Source organism: Periplaneta americana, chromosome 12, assembly GCF_040183065.1.
Source record: "Periplaneta americana isolate PAMFEO1 chromosome 12, P.americana_PAMFEO1_priV1, whole genome shotgun sequence".
Classification (NCBI taxonomy): Eukaryota; Metazoa; Arthropoda; class Insecta; order Blattodea; family Blattidae; genus Periplaneta; species Periplaneta americana.
Window position 1 is genome coordinate 136,111,968 of NC_091128.1, and position 18,266 is coordinate 136,130,233.

General features: G+C 34.8%; 1 protein-coding gene across 1 annotated transcript in view; it reads right to left on the reverse strand.

The window, feature by feature from the left end:
- The window catches only part of LOC138710918 (clavesin-1), a 401,261-nt gene that overhangs the window by 262,104 nt on the left and 120,891 nt on the right, over positions 1–18,266 (reverse strand). The window lies entirely within an intron of this gene.

Consider the following 18,266-nt stretch of genomic DNA (forward strand, 5'->3'; position numbering starts at 1 on the left):
TTCTCCAACCGCAAGGCGAATGTCAGGTAATACATGGCGAATTCTGGGCCTCATCTTGCCAAATACCATCTCGTTATAATCAATTCCATCGACTCTAAATAAACTAGTAGTTGATACAGCGTCGTTAAGTAACCAACTAACATACTACTACTATTACTACTCAGCTACTGCTGAATGAAACTTTTAAATACTACGATTTCAGTTGGAAACATCATGACATAAAATTTAAACCCGAAGATGACTGAAACTAGAGAGAAAATAATAATAATAATAATAATAATAATAATAATAATAATAATAATAATAATAATAATGGCTTTATTTAACCTGGCAGAGTTAAGGCCGTAAGGCCTTCTCTTACACTCAACCAGGATTAAAACTTGCTTACATAGTTGAACATAAAACTAGATCGGAATTAAGTAATTACATACTGATACAATTTAGGTACATAATGAGATCAAAAGAGGTAGTTACATAAAAATTTACCTCATAAAATAAAAATAAACATAGTGAAATACATATTAATGTTGTTGGAATCAAATACGAATCAAATAAAAACAGAAGCCGATAATTCAATAAAAAAAATGTACACAGTAAAAATAAAAATAAACACATTAGTATACATATTAGTATTAGATTACAATTAAGTAGGATTTATATAATTAAATCAGAAACCGACAATTGAATAAAATGTACACAAAAAATATATTAATATTAAAAAACAACACAGTGGGATATATATTGGCGTTAAGTGATAAATAAACACGATTTACATGATTACATAATAAAAATAAAAACAAAAAAATAAATAAAAATAAAAATAAAACTAATACAGTGGAACACATTCCATTAAATATTTGCAACGCGTTAGGTCTGGCAACTCATCACAAGATATTTTTCTAATTTACATTTAAAGGAAATTAAAGTTCGGCAGCCCTTGACTTCTGGCGGCAGAGAATTCCAGTGACGAGAAGTAGCAACAGTGAAAGTTGAAGAATAAAGAGATGATGTGTGGAGTGGTATTTCTAGCGTGTTATATTGTGACCGAGTATTTAAGTTATGATACTGAGAAAGACTGTGGAATCGGACAGATAAGTAAGAGGGAGTAGAGGTGTGCAAAATTCGGTATAAGAGAGAAAGGGAATGTAACTTTCTCCTCTCACTTAACCTGAGCCACAATAAGTAATGATTATTTGTAGCAAAATGTCATTTTAGCTCAAAACCAACCCACACTCTTAGAGCAGTGCTCATTTCATTAGATACAAAGAAATTCTTACAATATCAGTTAAATTCACCTTAAGTGTTTGTAAAAGGATAAATACTATAAAAGAAAATCATATTGGAAGTCCGCTGCTGTGGAGTGACGGATAGCATGCCTGACTGTCAAACGAGTGGGCCCGGGTTCAAATCCTGCTTGCGGCAAGTTACGTGATTGGCGGTTTTCCGAGCCTTTCCCCAAATCGAAGCAAAATTGCTGGATAACTTTTGGCGTACTACCACGGACTCATTTCGTCATCATTTATTTACATGCATTGTCATCATTTCATATTCTGCTCTAAGTTCACTCAGAATTGTGCTGAATTCGTACAAGTGTACGACCGTTCGGCGACAAATATCATTCCACGGCATTCCTCGAACGCCGGTTGGGGGTGCAACGAGGAGGCAGGTCTAGGTCGAGTGAGGTTGCTTGCTCGAAACCTGGGTACGCAGCGAACGTTAGTATAGGCAGCCGGTTAGCGCAGTATATCTTCTAAGGTTCTAGTGTCCTCTTCTGAAATTCAATTCAATTCAATATTGCTTAAAATACCCAATTGTTCTAGTACTTGAATAATAATGTAAAGGTATAGGGGAGAGTCGGGTAGTATCGGACAGTGGGTAATATCGGACAGTGAGTTTCTTTCATCTACCACACGATGATAGTACCTGATTGACATGGTTACGTTTCTATGATGTCGCATAGAGAAACGTAACCATGTCATTCAGGTACTACCATATGGTGATAGATGAAAGAAACGCACTGTCCGATATTAGCCGATGTCCGATACTACCCGACTCTCCCCTAATATAATATTTAATTTGAAGTCACAGTTTCACTGTACGGTATCTGCAAATAGCAATCCAAAGTAAAAGCTGGACTTACAAAAAATTAAGCGTGCATAAACATATACGAGATGTAAGGAGTCTTATGACCGAGTGCATCAATCTCGGTTAGGAACGTTTAAGTAATAGTTATTAGTTAACTATGCATTACATTATATTTCCGTAGCACCAAGCTCGGTTACGAGTTAAACGAAGCGAAGCACGAGAATTTATCATTTGGTAGTGCGCGAGCGGTTAAGTAGCTAACCGTGGCAGTGGATCCAAGTGGAGTATGATAATAGTCGATGGTGCATCAGTTTTTATTCTTATTAGTTAACTATGGGTATCTAACCACGCATTGTAACCGAGATTGGTGCACTCGGCCATTAGTGTATTCCAAAGGAAAATATTGATTCATAATATGGTCCAGCTGAAGTAAATAATGAATGGAAAATAGGTATAATTATGATCTGTTCAAGGAAACATATATTACATTATTTTTAATTGGTTATTTTATGACTTATGACGCTTTATCAACTGCTACGGTTATATAGCGTCTAAAGAAGATAAAGGTGATAATTCCAGCGAAATGAGTCCGGGGTCTAACGTCGAAAGTTACCCAGCATTTGCTCTTAAAGGGTTGAGGGAAAAATCCCGGAGAAAATCTCAGCTAGGTAACTCGTTTCAACCAGGATTTGAATCCGGGCCCGCTTGTTTCACGGTGAGGCATGCTAACCGTCACTGCACAACGGTGGACTATTACATACATAAAAATTTGCCATTTTGCAATGGACTGTACACTTGAGAATTAAAGACTAGCAAACTCAGCAAAGAAATTTTTTCTATCTAACCCAGGGAGTAGTACTCGTTTTATATATCAAGAAGAAGAAAAGACCAAAAAACAGATGGGAAGATAACGTGACGGAAGTTGGAAAAATTATTGGAGTACGTAATTGGTAAAAAACAAAGAAGAGTAGCAAAACTTAGTGCGGAAGGCTAAGATTATTAAAGGGTTGCTAAGCCAATGACGTTGACGATGAGTAATTTAGTGTGATAAAGAAAGAAAGTCGAAGGCAAAATATTTACACTCGATGCACAAAAATACACTAGTTGATGAGAAATTAATGATCGTGAAGATTATTAGTGTTTTCATCTTCGTATTTACAGACCTTTCTTATTCAAGTTTTATTTTATTGTACGTAACCCTGTATGTCGCGTCTATGGATCAGCGATAGTGTAGGCCTTCTGGTCTTTCACACAGGTGGCCCAGTTTGATCCCCGGCCTGGTCGTGATGGAAATTATCCTGGACAAGCAGACGTTAGTTTTTTCTCGGGGTACTCTCATTTTTAATAGCAATATCTTCACTTTCCCTTCATTTCATCTATCAGCCGTAACATTGAAGTGAAGTCTTGCGGTAGTACGGATCTCCGATGCTGAGATACGATTTAAATGCTTGGGGCACTGGGCCCTGGAGTTTATCAGGTTCTCGACTGGGGAAGGGAATTGGCTCTGTCAGAGCTGAAGGAAAATGGCCCGCCAGTGCATTCGAAAAGTAATGGCAACATACGAGTAGTTACTGTTTCATACTAATTTATTTAGGTTACTTTTGACATTACATAATTCAAATATATCTCATGCCATGTCAACAATATCCTACGTTGCCTAATCCTTGGGAGATGGCGGACTCCATCTGCAGCATCATTTCTGGATATCTCTCTCACTGATTGATCTAAAGCCCTCTGGTTGCCAGCTCTTGATTGGAAGCAAATTTCTCGCTTCCATCCATTTTGAAATAGTTAATTATGGTAGAGCTTCTCTCCCATAAGCTTCTTTTAATACTCTAAAGCAGCCGTGGCGAAAATGTAACTCACGAGTAGGCCTACATTGTGGCTCGCAATGATAGTTGTGCATATCCCTTGCTTCCTACCTCCCACAACCCCCACCCTCTCACTCACTGGAGTCAAACTCCGCTCCATTTGTATTTGTCTCTGACCTGCGAGTGGGGTATCGTCACAATGTCTCTCTCAAAACCATGCACCTCTACAAAAACGAAAGTTTCAAGTAGGATGGGAGGACGCATTTTTTTGCTGACAATATGATGATAATATTAAATGTATGATTTAATAATAATAATAATAATAATAATAATAATAATAATAATAATAATAATAATAATAATAATAATGATTTATTTTAGCTGGCAGATTTAAGGCCGTAAGGCCTCCTCTTCCACACAACCAGCAAAAAGTGTATATACATATGCATGAACTTACAAAGAATTCAACAATTTGATTTAGATGAGAGTTACATGTATACAAGAGTTATTCACGAATTAAACAACAAAATACTATGAACTATTAATTAAACATTGAAATAAACTGTGTAGCAGAATTAAACTAAAATACATAGAATGTTAATATATTTCAAATTATATTAGATAATAGAAAGAGATTATTATGAGACAATTTTGAAAATGCAGCACAATCAGGATGATGTCTAAAGAAAAAAAAGCAACAGTGTAGTCTGTAATATTTTAAATCAGTATGATTGGAGTGAAATACTAATAAGGTTATCTTTTAAGCTGTTCTTAAAGGTGTTTGTTGTCTTGCAGCCCCTAATACTTTGTGACAAGGAATTCCATTGACGCGAGGTGGATATTGTAAAAGATGAGGAATAACAAGATGTTCTATGAAGAGGTACAGTATATTTAGCGTGCCACGGATAAGTGATCTGGTATTTACGTCGTGGTTAGAGTATAGATAAGAGAAACGAGACGAAAGGTAATTTGGTGTTGAGGTGTGCAGAATTCGAAAGAGTAAAGACAAAGAGTGTAAAGTTCTGCGTTCTTTAAGTCGGAGCCACGAGAGACTTGCGAAGGACGGTGATATGTGATCATATCGTCGGATGTTGCACACGTATCTGATGCACATATTCTGAGCTCGCTGTAACTTGACTGACAGTTCAGAACTTAGATCACTTAACAAAACGTCACAATAATCGAAGTGCGGCATTACTAGGGTTTGTACTAGGGTAAGTTTTAGTTGCTTTATTCACAAGTATTACGAGGAAAAGGTTGTATAACATAAAACGGCATTATAAGTTACTACATGTTACTGATGAAACATTAAAAGGTTGTGTTGTTATTATTATTATTATTATTATTATTATTATTATTATTATTATTATCTCTGTACGTTGATCCTTTTTCAGCAGATGTACGAATAATGCGGTTAGATCTTCAATTTAAACTCACAGATTTACAATGTGATGTTAAATGAAAGCTAGATATAAGGACTTGACAAATGTTCAACCTTTCAAATCTTTGTCAAAAAATAAATATCCGAATCTTCATTCTTTCGCTTGCTCTGTTAAAGCCATGTTCGCTATAACTTACGTTTGTGAAAAATTATTTTCAACAATGAAAATAGTAAAAACCAAATTTAGATCACGACTGACAGACAAATACCTTCGTGATCAACTACGACTGGCAGTAGGGCCTAAGTGACATAATTCCTGATTTTGAAACTCTGTCGCAGAGACATTCTGAAGACAATTAATTTTAGGTTGTGATAATGTGTCCTATGTTTTCTTGTTCATTTCTTTCTTCGTTACACGTACTAAACATTAGTTTGTAGCCTTGTACTGTATAAAATTATATTTAAGTGCTTGACATAAGGAAAATGAAAATCCGTTAATAAATCAGACGATTGCTTCACTTCCCCTTCTGGTGTCCGCCTCCCTCCATAGGTGCTATGCACGTTGCAGGTTACACAGTGGCTCGGCGCACGATCGCATTTTCGCCACGGCTGCTCTAAAGCACCGAGTTGCATATTTTTCCTCTTGCAACTTGTATTTTTATGAAGCATCTTTGTTCATACCTACTGAACATCTTTTAGGGCGGTATTGCTGAATACAAATCAGAAACAGTCCCTCTATTCACAAAATATGGTTATTTAAAGACTTTTTTAATATTCCACATTCATGTAACAATCGCTGCTCTATTACATACTAAATTTTCCGATGCTCACCGCTAGAAGCGCTGATTTAAAGTATTATCACAGTCTAGTACATACCGTTACGAAGCTCAATACATAGGCAATATGCATCCAATGACAGTTGAACTTGCTAGTTGCTAGCCACTAGGATCGCTACTATCGCTTCATCACAGACCCTCTTCCCTTGCAGACGACAAAATGTATTATACTTTCGTACCGCTTTTTTTTTTTTTTTTGGAAAAATTAACACCTTTCTTCCATTATTTAAATATTAAATATTTAAGGTTAATTTATTATTTTCATGAAGTATAGGCCTATAGTATGTTTTATAAACTCACATTGCTGGATCTTTCGGAAGAAAAATAACTCTGGCCTCCTCCTTGGCCCACATTATTATTCAAATTACTGTAATAGTCTATTGTTCCTAGTACTCCTAGTCGCTAGCCGCTTGGAGCGCTGCACAGTGTGCAATTTTCCCAATCTAGGTGGACAAAAATCAAATTTCGACTTTTTTAGTTAGGCATAGGTGAATATGAATTAATGTTCTTTGACATTTGGAGAATGTTGTGAGAAATAGCTTTTATTGTTTTATCAGCGTCAAACTATATTTAGAAGGGTATGAACCACAGTCTACTATATACAGTCGCGAAGCTTGAGGTGATTTTTTGCTAATCTCGTGATAAAGCGCTCCAAGCGGTTAGCAACTAGAAACAATAGACTGTCCACGGTCGACTTTGGACTGTGTCGTATTTCTGTCGAGTGCTAGCTAGCTCGTTGCGTATTTCACATTGATGCTTGTGAAATGTTCGTTATTGGTTGTAATGAAAATGTTAATGATTAAAATACAATAATTGGAATAATAATATTTTACTAGAGACGTAGAAAAATTAAGTTTGTTTTAATGAAATTTATTGATCACGTTTTATTTTCAATTCTGGTGAGATTATTACTGCTTAGGCCTACTTTTTTTTTTCAAAGGATATGTTTTCAATTATAGCTGTTAATTTTGTTGTTATTTTTATTTGTTACTTTACTAGAGACGTAGAAAAAGTCTGTTACAATAAAATTTATTGATCACGTTTTATTTCCAATTCTGGTGTGATTATTATTGCTTAACCTCATCCCACTTTGTTAACTACGTAAGCCTACACTACAAGTACCGGTACACTTAAGTTACTCCATTAATTCATATTTCCATTACTATTATTGTTGTAAGGGGAAATGAAAATTAATATTTATTGGTTTCATAGTTAATTATCGCTATAATCTTGAATGAGTGAAGCGATTATAGTAAATTTCAGTTCGTTTTGCACAAACAAAAATAATATTAACCTATTTCTTGCAGGTATCTTCGAGTTTATGGTGGAATTTAATATACTTCATTAAAATAATAAATTAACTTTATGCATTTAATATTTCAATAACGGAAGGAAGGTGTTAATTTTTCCAAAAGAACACAACGAAAGTGTAACATATTTTGTCGTCTACTAGGAGAAAGATCTGCGATGATGAGGCGATAGTAGCGATCCTAGTGGTGGGCAACTACCCATGTTTGCATTTTTACTACATACTGAGCTTCGCGATTGTATATAGTAGACTGTGGTATGAACATGAGTTGTTCCTAACACTTCTCGCTCCTGTTCAACCGTAGACAGAGAGGCTTACTATGTGGATGCAAAACAGCCAATTGTTAGTGCCTTATTGTGTTGTGAGACATGGGATAGGGACGTTCTTACTAAGGTAACTTCAATTGCAAGTTTGTAAAGTATTATTCTTCTTACAGAAGGGTTTAAACATTACAACTGAAAAAAAAAATATATATATATTATTTTAAAGTTCTCCAAATATAACGTGAGTTTTAGTACATCCGATCACGTCCGGTTACAACAATTCTTTTACCATTTAATACAACATCGTTTAGAGTGTTGAATCCTTGTTTTAAAGTTTGCGCGTTCTTGCGCATTTATCAGTAATTAATTTTTTTTTTCAGTGGTGGGGCATACGGTAACTGTTCGATATTTGGTTTAACAGCAGAAAAGAATCATGCAACAAGGAAGTTTTTAATCATATGTGTCTGCTTTACGCTTGCAAAATTATTCACATCAGGTTAAAAATACATTGGACACATTTTTATCTAAGCTTAACAAACGCACAATGAATAATAATCAGAACGCAAATCACTAGCTGGACAAAATTTATAACTTCTCTGCATTCCAACGGATTTTTATGAAACTTTATACATGCCTTATAGGTGTCACACATGTTTTGTGTACAAATTCTGACTACGTTTGCACAAGAAAAATCACCCTTTATAGCGGATTAATTTAAACAAAATTAATAACTTCTCTCCTATCTAACAGATTTTTATGAAACTTTAGCCTATATACGGTAGAACTTACAGGAGGAATATTTTATTTTTTGTCTAGAAAGTCTAATTATGTTTCATAATAAAAACTGCCCCTTTATAGTGGTGCATTTAGACAAAATTAATAACTTCTCCCCTATATAATATATGTTTATGAAACTTTGTACAACAATTAGGCCTACAGGTAGCATACAGATGTAATCAGAATTTGTACATAAAAATATATGCTATCTGAAACTCCTGTACAAAGTTTCATAAAAATCTGTTATGTAGGAGAGAAGTTAATTTTGCGTAAATGCACTCCCTGTAAAGGGGTGCTTCCTCTTATGGAACCGTAAATATAGTTTGTACACAAAAAATATATTCTACCTGTAACTTCCGTACATTGTTTCATAAAAATTTGTTATTATTTTAGTCTAAAACTATCCCCTATAAAGGGGTAGTTCCTCGTACATAAATGTAGTCAGAGTTTGTATACAAAAAAATATGTGCTATCTATAAGGTCCGTACAAAGTTTCATAACAATCCATTGGAATGCAGATAAGTTGTTAATTTTGTCTGGCTAGATTTGAGTTATTGCACACTGTACGCTGTATCGCGAGAAATGCAAAAAATCACCTCAAGCTTCGTGACTGTATATTACTATTAGTTATTGAATGCCCTAGTGTTATAAACATTACACTATCTTCTTTTTTCTATGAAAATTCCAACTTTCCTTCCTTATACAGTAAAATACGTTGCTGCAATGAAGGAAGAACGGCGAAACTGTTTTGTAACTTCATTCATTTACTTTCTCCATCTAAGATTTTTTAAAATTTATTTTATTACAACAATCCTAGTGGAACTTACTGTCACGTCATAGTCTTCAAACTCTCAGCTCCATAAGGAAAGTGCTTAACTATAGTTACGCATCGTGAGTTTCTCGTGGAAGGGAACTGTTACACAATCAGTCAAATTTGGAGACAAAGTCAATGGAAGTTGCCCTACAAAATTGAACGTTATTTAATTGAATTGCAGTAGATCAATTCACGCCAGTTCTCTGATTGAGGTTTTATCTGATATGTACATCTATTATCAGGCTGTACATCTCATTTCACGATATGTTCAGAGTAAGAGCAATTTTATTGTTTAAGTCTCACTCGTGTAATGTGTAGCTAATCGCCAATTTATTTATTTATTTATTTATTTATTTATTTATTTATTTGTTTATTTATTTATTAATTTATTATTTTGCTAATAATTGTAACATAAAATATAATATATACAGAAAAACTTTAGCTCGCCCCTGAAAGAGTAGAACTCGTGCTCAGGGGCGGATTCCTGAATTGAAATTAATAATTATACAATACAATTTGTCTTATGTCTACTGTGCAATTATAGTATATAAATTTAAATTTACAATTTTTAAATTTTTATAAAATCCATACATAACTTTTTTAATTTAATACTAGAACTATTAGAATTGACAAGATTACGATATTTAAATATAAATTTGTTATATATTCTTGGGCCTAAATTACTACTATGATTAAATACTGTGTATGCAATGGAGAGGGAAAGAACTGGTTACCCTACCCCATCATCTCCTGACCTAGTTGTCTGGTAAGTGGTGCCTTGTTGGCATCACTTGTGAGGTTCAGACCTCTCTTCAGACAGTTGACTAAACAACACAATTCACATCACAGAGTTTATATCTAGGTAATTGTCATTGTCTCAGTGTAACACGTGCTGTGCGGATCATACTAATTCTATTATTCCTTTAGTTGTGAGATTATATTCATATGTGAATGGGTTATTTATGAAAGGTCCTAAGTCGCTAATTTTGTGAAAATGAGTTTGTAATGTAATACTGCTCTTTGGGTGTAGATACATCGATTTAGATATGAAGAGGACTAAGTTTCACACTCTACAATGCTTAGTAGAATTTATGATACAATTTTTATTTCAGCCTTAATTTCAAAATTTCGGCCAGTAAGCAGTTTCTCTTAAATTGCTAAAAATTTAGTACTCAAGACTTAGGTGCTTTCATAAATAACCCATTCATGTATTAATTTTTTTTAAGTTAATACTGTATACTAGAATGTATTTTCCTGTTTGTGATTATGTATTCAGTCTCTTTTTTATTACATATTTTATATTGTTGTTATTTTAAAGTTAATACTGATTGTGTATATGTATTCAATCTCCCTTTTTTACTTAATTATGTTTACTATTATTTTTACGTTAATAGTTGTATACCGGTATGTATTTTTCAAATTCCAGCAGAATTAATACAAGAGGGTGGAAGGGCATTATCTAGCGAAATTTATAAACTTGTACTTGCAATTTGGGAAAAGGAAATTGTACCAGAACAATGGAAGGCGTCCATAATCGTACCTATTTTTAAGAAGGGGGACAAGACTAACTGTAGTAACTTTCGAGGAATATCACTTTTGTTGACGTCGTACAAAATTTTGTCGAATATCCTTTTGAGAAGATTAACTCCATATGTAGATGAAATTATTGGGGATCATCAGTGTGGTTTTAGGTGTAATAGATCGACTATTGATCAGATTTTTTGTATTCGACAGATATTGGAGAAAAAATGGGAGTATAAGGGCACAGCACATCAGTTATTCATAGATTTCAAAAAGGCGTATGACTCGGTTAAGAGAGAAGTTTTATATAATATTCTTATTGAATTTGGTATTCCCAAGAAACTAGTTCAATTAATTAAAATGTGTCTTAGTGAAACTTACAGCAGAGTCCGTATAGGCCAGTTTCTATCTGATGCTTTTCCAATTCACTGCGGGCTAAAGCAGGGAGATGCACTATCACCTTTACTTTTTAACTTCGCTTTAGAATATGCCATTAGGAAAGTTCAGGATAACAGACAGGGTTTGGAATTGAACGGGTTACATCAGCTTCTTGTCTATGCGGATGACGTGAATAGGTTAAGAGAAAATCCACAAACGATTAGGGAAAACGCGGAAATTCTAGTTGAAGCAAGTAAAGCGATAGGGTTGGAAGTAAATCCCGAAAAGACTAAGTACTTGATTATGTCTCGTGACCAGAATATAGTACGAAATGGAACTATAAAAATTGGAGATTTATCCTTCGAAGAGGTGGAAAAATTCAAATATCTTGGAGCAACAGTAACAAACATAAATGCCACTCGGGAGGAAATTAAACGCAGAATAAATATGGGAAATGCCTGTTATTATTCGGTTGAGGAGCTTTTATCATCTAGTCTTCTGTCAAAAATTCTGAAAGTTAGAATTTATAAAACAGTTATATTACCGATTGTTCTGTATGGTTGTGAAACTCAGACTCTCACTTTGAGAGAGGAACAGAGATTAAGGGTGTTTGAGAATAAGGTTCTTAGGAAAATATTTGGGGCTAAGAGGGATGAAGTTACAGGAGAATGGAGAAAGTTACACAACACAGAGCTACACTCATTTTATTCTTCACCTGACATAATTAGGACCATAAAATCCAGACGTTTGAGATGGGCGGGACATGTAGCACGTATGGGCGAATCCAGAAATGCATATAGAGTGTTAGTTGGGAGGCCGGAGGGCAAAAGACCTTTCGGGAGGCCGAGACATAGATGGGAAGATAATATTAAAATGGATTTGAGAGCGGTAGGGTATGATGGTAGAGACTGGATTAATTTTGCTCAGGATAGAGACCAATGGCGGGCTTATGTGAGGGCGGCAATGAACCTCTGGGTTCCTTAAAAGCCAGTAAGTAAGTAATTAAGTAAGTAAGGTATGTATTTTTCTGTATGTGATTTGATCCTGGTTTAGTGGAAGAGAAGGCCTGATGGCCTTAACTCTGCCAGGGAAAATAAAACTATTATTATTATTTATTTCCTAAAAGATTCTTAATGTTCCAAGAAACAAAGCGAAAACAGTATAGAACTGGTTATTCAATCTACTTTCTCGGTAAAGCGTAAAGGTGTCTCCTTTATACGCAATGAAAATGCTTGGAGAAACATGAAGGTGGAGCTAGAGTAGCCGAGTGAGCCTTGGGGCCATTTTGGAAATTTTGCCAACGAGAAAAATTCCGCAACCACGTGGGATTGAACCCTTTCAGTTCATAGCCAGTTGGTTTTTAGGCTACTCGGCTGTGGTAATCCTACGTATGACCTATTCCATCTCAAATCGACCGAAATATTGAGAAAATTGACCTTACAATCTCTAAATACAAAAAAAAAAACTTTTTTTGTACGTAGAGAACTGCGATACAATGCTTTGTGCAAAGTTTGAAGCATCATAGTGTTTGAATTAAAAATACCGGTATTTCAATTTATCGTATTTTCATAAAATTAGCAACTTTAAACTGTTGTAGCTCCGAAACCCTTTCATCCAATGATCAAAATCATGGTTTATTTTTATGCTGAGAAATTAAAGTTTACATTGACATATAAACAGATTTTCTTACTTTTTATAGAAATGGAGAAATTTAGATTTATTAAACGCCTTTGCCAAGGAAAAAAAAAATGTTTAAATATATGGTTAGATTCCGCATTGAAAGTACAAATAAACACATATTTTTTACTGATGACACGTTGATAAGAAGGTATTGAAAATATCAAATAAAGAAAATAAATAGTACGCGCGTGAACTAACCAACTGTCTGTGAGGCGGGAGCTAGCCGAGGTAAGCAAGGCCAGGAGAAATAAACACGTGATGTGTCGTCTAGAAGTCATGGCTGTGCTAGCTTTATCACAGGTTTTCATAAACACAGGAGTAAAATGACGCCCAACGCTCGCTTATCTTCAGCTCTCAGCCAGTGCGTGTGGTACTGCGCCGTTGAAGTCTGGCGTGTGAAAATAATCTACTTAATATCCTCGAAACTTATTGCCGCACCACTAACCAAACAATGCCGAATCCCTCTTAATAATGCAAGGTTTTTTCTCAATATTTTTTACATTTTTACAAATTGGCAAAAAGCCTAAAAGTAAGTAAAATCAGATTATCTGTCTCTCTGTATATAATAGAAATAAGGATTACTTCTTAACATAACCTACCAAATGTCAGCTTCAAAATGAGCTCTCGTTCAATGTTCTGTAGTAAATGGTTCCAGAGCTCTGAGCGCTGAAAGATGCTTGTTTTTATAAAATACGCTAAATTTGTCGCTCAATAATACGAAAACCGTTTGACTTTCGATAGTAAATTTTTGAAAATGCACTCTCCTCAGCACCTTGTATAAATAGGAAAAAATTAGAGTATAAAAATGCGAGGTTTTTTACTGATCGATTTCATATGGAATAGCCCGGATGCATTAATGAATTTTAAAACATTTGTGGAATAAATGTCCCAAATTATACGCATATGTATCACAAAGTTTGCCACAGTCTTGAACGATCATTTAAAACAGGCATGCAGAACTGGGATAGAGAAGGGTTGAAGCATGGGCAAAGGATTGGTTCCCCTTTCACAGTCCATGGACGTTCAATGACTTCTCCGTGATCCCAAGAAACTGGTGCTCACAAATAAAATGACGAAAGTATTTCCGAACACAATTATTATAACACTAAATTTAGCCAACAAATTCAGTTTAAATGCATTACACATCATATCCCACCTCCCTCAAATCTACCATTTTAATATTATCCTCCCATCTGCACCTTGGCCTCCCCAAAGATCTTTTCCCCTCAGATTTTCCAACTAACACTCTATATGCATTTCTGGATTCACCCATACGTGCTACATGCCCTGACTATTTCAAACGTCTGGATTTAATGTTCCTAATTATGTTAGGTGAAGAATAAAATGCGTGCAGTTCTGCGTTGTGTAACTTTCTCCATTCTCCTGTAACTTCATCCCTCTTAGTAAAATGAATGTGTCCGCCGTTTTAGCTATATGGATAGCGTATTTGCTTCCCAAGCAAGCGGTTCGAGGTTCGATTCCCGGGACGAGCAATGAAATAAATTTATCTTCCGTCCACGGGACTGGGTGTTTGTCCATTGTCCTGTGATGTCTCTGTGATGGTCCTCCATCATACCGATCCTATGACCAGAGAGACTCGGATTTGTGAGATGTCTATATATGATCCAAAGAATATCCCTACCCCTATGGTAAATCGGAGAAAAAGGGAGGTTAAACAGAATAAGGAAAAGAAAAGAAAGACGATAAGTGCAACTGGTTATAGAGTAACATGTTGTGACTTTGTTTACGCCAAATATTTCACACTGAAGTTAATTGTTCACTTAAGGGTTAGGTACATCTTACAGCAGTAAAATATTTAGAAATATTCAACGCTTTTTCTCTCCATTACTATATTTTGTACAATAATGAAAATTGGTATGTGTAAAACACTGTCCTTCTGCTCTATGAAAAAAATATTTTTACGATTTAAAAATATTATTTATATATTTTTTAAATTCATTGTGCACTGTTAAACGTTTCCCTCATAACTCATAAACTTGTTAACTTTTTCATGTTCTCTCTCTTTTATTTTATTGCTGAAACTCATGTTTACAATAGTATGCTCTTTCAACTACATTCCTTAATAAATAATATTTTTTTTTTATTTTGTGTTTGAAGAAAATACTGATATTTGACCATTTTTAAAATGAATTCAATTTTTATCAGACAATTTATCGAAGATAGAGAAGTGATCTTGCATCATATTATAGATATGACTTGCATAAATACACACGACAAATTTCATCACAGAATGTTGGATAGTTTTTGAGTTATGTGGGAAATGCTTCATCACTGCACAGTGAACTGAATTTAAAAAAAGTAAATAATTTTTTTTAATTGTAAAAATATTTACTTTCATATAGCAGAAGGACAGTTTTTTACACATACTAATATTCATTATTGTACAAGATACAGTAATGGAGGAAAAAAATGTTCAATATTTCCAAAATGTTACTGCTGTAAGCTGTACCTAACCGCTTAATGAATTGAAATAATTCCTTTGTGGTATCCCAACAAATCTCCATCATCATCTCATCTCATTCCGAGTGTAGCTTCCTATGGCTTAACCTGGGTAACGACTCTGTCTGTAAATGGGTTTACACAACTGGGTTCATACAGGTGAATGACCAACAGTCAAGTACGCTCCATTAGGTTAGAAAAAATTGAAATAACTTCCTTATACAGTATTGTCTGCTGTTTCTGTTAGGCACACGGCAAGGTGAAGTATTTAACATCCTATAACAGTTTGTTTCTTCATTATGATTAACATAGAAACACTTAAACAAGGAACAGGCGATCAATGTGCACTAGACACTTTAATGTTCAAGTGCACAATACGTAAGCACACTAGTTTCTGCTAATCAACGCTTGCATAAACCCCTGTGGTGGCTGAATGGTCAGATTTTGGGCATGTCGCACGACAGTATCATCACTGGACAAATTTTAACAGTAGGCCTATTATATTTCTCATATTATACAGCATTATTAACCCAATAAATAATAATATTTCTAAAAGATTACTAGATGCCACGCTAAGTGGTAAAAGAAGAGCAGGAAGACCTAAACTACGATGGTTGGATGATGTTCAGGATGATCTAGTTAAAGCAGGAATTAAGAGATGGAGACGGAGAGCCCTAGAGAGGGAAGATTGGGCGGCAATTCTTAAGGAGGTCAAGGCTAAACTAAAAGGGCTGTATGACCACAGATGATGATGATGATGATGATGATGATGATGATGATGATGATGATGATTAACCCAATAATAGCAAGCGGTTTGGTTGTGAGTGGCGGCCGGGCCTGACTTACTTATTTAATTACTTACTTACTTGCTTACTTACTTACTTACTAGCTTTTAAGGAACCCGGAGGTTCATTGCCGCTCTCATATAAGCCCCCCATCGGTCCCTATCCTGAGCAAGTCTCTACCAGTCTCTATCATCATACCCCAACTCCCTCAAATCCATTTTAATATTATCCTCCCATCTACGTCTCGGTCTCCCTAAAGGTATTTTCCCCTTCGGCCTCCCAACTAACACTCTATATGCATTTCTGGATTCGCCCATACGTGCTACATGTCCTGCCCATCTCAAACGTCTGGATTTAATGTTCCTAATTATGTCAGGTGAAGAATAAAATGCGTGCAGTTCTGTCTTTGTAACTTTCTCCATTCTCCTGTAACTTCATCCCTCTTAGCCCCAAATATTTTCCTAAGCACCTTATTCTCAAACACCCTTAACCTATGTTCCTCTCTCAAAGTGAGAGTCCAAGTTTCACAGCCATACAGAAGAACCGGTAATATAACAGTTTTATAAATTCTAACTTTCAGATTTTTTGACAGCAAACTAGATGATAAAAGCTTCACAACCGAATAATAACAGGCATTTCCCATAGGCCCATTTATTCTATGTTTTAATTTCCTCCCGAGTATCATTTATATTTGTTACTGTTGCTCCCAGGTATTTGAATTTTTCCACCTCTTCGAAGGATAAATTTTCAATTTTTATATTTCCATTTCGTACAATATTCCCGTCACGAGACATAATCATATACTTTGTCTTTTCGGGATTTACTTCCAAACCTATCTCTTTACTTGCTTCAAGTAAACTTCCCATATTTTCCCTAATCGTTTGTGGATTTTCTCCTAACATATTCACGTCATCCGCATAGACAAAAAGCTGATGTAACCCGTTCAATTCCAAACCCTCTGTGTTATCCTGGACTTTCCTAATGGCATACTGTAGAACAAAGTTAAAAAGTAAAGGTGATAGTGCATCTCCTTGCTTCAGCCCACAGTGAATTGGAAACGCATCTGACAGAAACTGACCTATATGGACTCTGCTGTACGTTTCACTGAGACTTATTTTAATTAATCGAACTAGTTTCTTGGGAATACCAAATTCAATAATAATATTATATAAAATTTCTCTCTTAAACGAGTCATATGCCTTTTTGAAATCCATGAATAACTGATGCACTCTACCCTTGTACTCCCATTTTTTCTCCATTATCTGTCGAATACAAAATATCTGATCAATAGTTGATCTATTACGCCTAAAACCACACTGATGATCCCCAATAATTTCATCTACATATGGAGTTAAACTTCTCAAAAGAATATTGGACAAAATTTTGTACGACGTCAACAAAAGTGATATTCCTCGAAAGTTACTACAGTTAGTCTTGTCCCCCTTCTTAAAGATAGGTACGATTATGGACTCCTTCCATTGTTCTGGCACAACTCCCCTTTCGCAAACAGCAAGGGCGGTCGGGCCTGCGATTTTTAATTTGAAAAAATCCATTGTGGCATTTGTGGCCAACAAGTTCGCAGTTGAGATTATTCTTGGGATTCTTTCGTCTTCTCACGTTAGGCAACTAGGCCTACATGGATTTTCTATAGCACGCGACACTGACGAAAAAATTGAATGAAAAAATTGTTTAATTTTCTGAGGGAAGATAGTTTTGAATGTTAAGAATTCATATAGGACTTCAGTTGACTTGAAAACATATCAGAATATAGCTAAAAATTGAAAACAATTGATCGGTGTAAGTAACCTAAAAGTGATTATTTAACACATGAAATAAATTGGTAGAACACTTCAAAATGAATGCGAAACGCACATTTTATTCTTCATATTATAGTTGGAATCTCCTTATAGGGGGGCAGAGAAGGCCTGACGGCCTTATCTCTACCAGGTTAAATAAATAAATAAATAAATAAATAAATAAATAAATAAATAAATAAATAAATAAATAAATAAATAAGTAAATAAATAAATAAGTAAATAAATAAATATGTTAATAAATAAATAAATAAATAAATAATAAATAAATAAATAATAAATAAATAAATAATAAATAAATAAATGAGTGAATGAGTGAATTAATGAATGAATGAATGCATAATAAAATAAA